Source organism: Humulus lupulus, chromosome 4, assembly GCF_963169125.1.
Source record: "Humulus lupulus chromosome 4, drHumLupu1.1, whole genome shotgun sequence".
NCBI lineage: Eukaryota > Viridiplantae > Streptophyta > Magnoliopsida > Rosales > Cannabaceae > Humulus > Humulus lupulus.
Genome location: NC_084796.1, coordinates 65,607,557 through 65,612,551, shown reverse-complemented (window position 1 = coordinate 65,612,551; position 4,995 = coordinate 65,607,557).

Sequence of the window (4,995 nt, the reverse complement as noted above, 5' to 3'; positions counted from 1 at the left end):
GCTTGTATAAACACTTGGGAAGTGAGAAATAGTGTGATTTCAGTATTGGGGTTTAGCCCAATTCATAGGTCAATCAAGGTATTCCTATTCCTTAAGTTTAGTTCTATATAATTCTCTAGTTTCTATTGTTCAGATCCTAACTCTTGTTATTGATTCTTGATTAGGTGTTTAAGTTCTTGAAACTTAAGGTCTTTCTTGGTAAGTTTCTTCTTGAAGGTTTAGTTCCCATATTCATCTTTATTCTTAAAGATTCTCACCCTTTTCTACTGTTGGTTTATAGGAGTTTCTAAATCTCGTTCTTGTTTCCAAGTATCCCGGCTTTTGGTAAGGAAAATAGGATAGTTGTTATGTGCTTTATGATATGTTATATTTATGTTATGTTATGTTAAACTTATGTTATAATATGTATGTGTATAGTATGTTTTGTAGTCCTTGGGCATATGACTTGTCTAGCTAGCAAGCCCCAATAATTTATGGGCATATGACTTTCTTAGATAGCAAGCCCCGCAAAATTTATGGGCATATGACTTGCTTAGATAGCAAGCCCCACAAAATTTATAGGCATATGACTTGCTTAGTTAACAAGCCCCAAGAAGTATGATGGCCATTATAGTCCTATATGATATATGTTTTATTAGACACATGTTTATAGTATATGTTTATGGCCTTATGTTTATGATCTATTATTGTTAGTAGATTTTTCCTTGTTGGGCATTAGGCTCACTCCTTTATTTTTTTTTACTGTGATGCAGGAAAGTGATTATGGAGGCGGAAGGATTCTTGGTAGCTTGGCTTGTAAGGATGAATGGACTTAGTGGATTACGCGTCGATCGAGTATAACGTTTATTTTAGTCTTCTGAATTATGTTTCTTTTGTAATTCCGCATTTATTTTTTGAACAATTAATTTAAAGTTATGTTTTATGTTTTACAAACAATGGGTCCCATGCCATATTACATTTTAAATTTATAATTTTATGTTATTGATACAATATTTATTTTGGAGTTTTAATAAAGTTATAATTATTTCTTATGTTTCCTTCAAAAGTAGTAGTTCAGTCTAGTAGTTTTAATGGTCCAAGGACTTAGAAATAGTTGGGTCATTACATATGTGTAGAGTCCTTATTGATTATGGAGTGACTCACTTTGATATTGCTATGAATATGATTGATAAATTGGGCATGCCTTGTAAATTGTTTGAGCATAGTTTTAATACAATGTTATCATCGTGAGACATGATGTTGTCAACTAGGTGGTTACAGTCAGCACCTATAGAAATAAAGGGCAGGGATTGCCCGCCATATCTTATAGAATTAGACATACCAGACTATGAGGCCATACTTGGCGTGGATTGGTTATCCAAACATGGAGCGATGATTGACTGTCGGGAAAAGACCTTGGAGTTCAGACAAGAAGAAGGAGAACTTTTTTCTTTTAAAGGAGAAGTAGCGGGTTTTCATACATCCATAAATCAGCACTGGGAGAATGGAATATGATGCATCATGGGTGTCAACATATCTGGCTAGTGTTGGATAAATCCAAGGAGACAGAGTTGAAACCAGAGAATGTTCATATTGTTTCTGAGTTTCTGGAAGTGTTTCCCGAGGGATTACCAGGTTTACCCTCGGATAGAGAAATCGAATTCATGATTGAACTTGCACCTGAAATAGCACCAATATCTAAATCACCCTTTCAAATGGCACCTGCAGAGTCGAAGGAACTCAAGAACCAGCTACAGGAATTGTTGGATAGAGGGTTCATAAGACCTAGTCATTCTCCATGGGGGGCACCAGTCCTATTTGTTAAAAATAAGGAAGGGAACATGAGAATGTGCATCGATTAACAAGATCTCAATAAGGTCATCATTAAGAACAAATATCATTTCCCTAGGATAGATGACTTTTTTGATCAACTACAAGGGGCAGCAGTATTCTCAAAGATTGATATGCAATCTGGGTATCATCAGTTGAAAGTAAAGGAGGGAGATATTCCTAAGACAGCATTCAGAACTCACTACAGACACTATGAGTTCCTAGTGATGTCTTTTGGACTCACTAATGCCCTAGCAACATTCATGGACATGATGAACAGCGTATTTAAGGACTATTGGGATAAGTTTGTAGTAGTGTTTATAAACAATATCCTTATCTACTCAAAGACCAAGGAGGAGCATGAGGAGCACTTGAGGTTGACCCTAAAAAGACTACAAGAACATCAGTTATATGCTAAGTTCTCTAAGTGTGAGTTTTTTTTTGGAACAAGTAACTTTGCTAGGGAATATAGTGTCCAAGAATGGAATAGTAGTGGATCTATCAAAGATCGAGGCCATTAGAGACTGGCCCTAGCCAAAGAATTCCTCAAAGTTCGAAGCATCTTAGGGTTAGCGGGTTGTTATCAGAATTTTTTCGAGGGATTTTCAAAGATTGCCACACCGTTGACCAACTTGACACGCAAACATCAGAAGTTCACATGTACCGAAAAATGTGATGAAAGCTTTCAGACTATGAAGGACAAGTTGATCTCTACACCTATCCTTTGTGTTCCCACAAAGGGTGGGAAATTTGTGGTGTATTGCGATGCATCAAAGAATGACTTAGGGTGTGTGTTGATGCAGGATGGGAATGTGGTAGCTTACACTTCCAGAAAATTCAAGGATTATGAGCAACTGTATCCCACCCATGACCTTGAGTTAGCAGCGGTTGTGTTCGCACTAAAGATATGAAGACATCCCCTTTATGGATATAAGTGTGAAATTTATACCAACCACAAAAGTCTGAAATACTTCTTCACTAAGAAAGAAATGAATATGAGACGATGAAGGTGGTTGGAACTAGTGAAAGACTACGATTGTGAAATCCTATACCACCCAGGCAAGGCCAATGTGGTTGCGGATGCATTAAGTAGGCAGGGACATGGGATTGTCTTAGCCCTAAGCACAATAGAGGTGCCTCTCCAGAAGGAGATCATAAATGTCGATATTAAGTTCGTGACAGGAGGCCTTACGAACCTCACGTTACAATCCTCCCTAGTGGAACAAATTAAAGAAGGACAGAAAGTGGATGAAGCCCTAATGAAGCAAGAGGCTTTGGTACAAGAAAGTGGTAACTGTGACTTCACTATGTCCAACGGTGGGTTACTGTGATAGAAGGATATGATTTGTGTGCCTAATAATGATGAGATTAAGGAAAGTATTATGAAAGAGGCGCATAGAACACCCTATTCTTTACACCCAAGGTCAACAAAGATGTACCAAGACCTTACGACATTGTATTGGTGGCCTTGAATGAACAAGGACATTGCTGAGTTTGTTGCCAGATGTTTGACATGCCTGCAAGTTAAAGGAGAACACCAAAATCTAATATGGTTACTTCAACCACTTTACGTTCCAGAATGGAAATGGGAAGATATAGCAATGGATTATTTGGTAGGGCTATCAAGGACCACAAAACAACATGATTCTACTTGGGTAATAGTTGATAAGTTCAGTAAGTCTGCCCATTTCCTACTAGTTAAGAGCACCTACTCGGTGGATCAGTATGCAGAATTGTATGTGAGTGAGATAGTGAGACTTCATGGGGTTCCAAAGTCAATAATTTTTGATCGAGGGTAGTGTTCCCATCAAACTTTTGGAAGGGATTACAGAAAGCTATGGGAACAAGGTTAAAGTTCAGTACCACGTTCCATCTCTAGACCGATGGGTAGTCTGAAAGGACTATACAGATTCTGGAGGACATGTTGAGATGCTATGCTTTGGACTTTTCAAAATCTTGGAGTCGATACCTACCCCTGATGGTGTTCTCCTATAATAATAGTTATAAATCCACTATTGGGATGACTCCGTATGAGATGATTTATGGGCGCAAGTGTAAATCTCCTTACCACTTGGGTGAAGTTGAGGGGAAGCATATATTAGGCCCCGAGGTAGTTAGGGATGCCAGGGAGGCGATCGAGAAAATTTTCCAAAGGATGCTTACTGCTCAAAGTAGGCAAAGGAGTTACGCAGACCTTAAGAGAAGGGACATCGAGTTTTCAGTGGGAGAGTTTGTGTTCTTGAAAGTCTCGCCAATGAAAGGTGGTATGTGTTTTGGGAAGAAAGGGAAGTTGAGCCTGAGATATATAGGTCCATTTGAGATTTTGGACAGAGTAGGGCAAGTTTCATACCATTTAGCACTGCCCCCTACACTAGCCGAAACGCATAATGTCTTTCACATTTTGATGTTGTGTAAGTACGTGTAAGATCCCTCTCATGTTTTCAGTTATGAGCCGTTACAGCTAAAGCATGAGCTGAGTTACAATGAACAACCCAAGCGTGTTATCGAAAAGGGAATCAAGGAACTGATATCTAACAGGATTCCATTAGTTAAGGTCCTGTGGAAGAATAGTACAGAACGAGAAGTAACATGGGAGTTGGAGGAAGACATGAGAGAAAGATACCCTGAGTTATTTGGTATGAAAGAATTTCGAGACAAAATTCCATTTAAGGATGGTATATCGTATTACACCAAAAAAAATTTTATTTTATTAATTTTGTGCTTTGTTTTATTTTTAATTGTTAAGTGTTATAATTTTTTTTTATTTGTTTAAGTTTTTTGGAAGGAATTATGTGAATTTTAATTGGTAATTGTTTTATTTAGTTATTAAGTTAATTTGAAAGTAAATTAGCTTTGATTATGTGCACCAAAGTGCATGGTTAGTGCACATTAGCACTTGTGTGTGTGTATGTGCATGATTGCATGGTGAGCATGCAAGTTCCCATGCTTTATTCTAGATTATTCCCTTAGTAATTAATTAGTTTTGTTTTATTTTTTTATTTAAATTAGAAAAAGAATTAATGGGAAAGGTAAATAAGGTAAGCTTTTGTGTTCACAAATAAGAATTGGCCAAACAAGTGTAGAAAAGAGAGTTGTCTTTTACTAATTTCCCGTAACCCTAGACCCAGGCTCAATAAAACAGGCATAATTGGGTCGTGGGTATCCGATTTAGACCCAATTGGTACT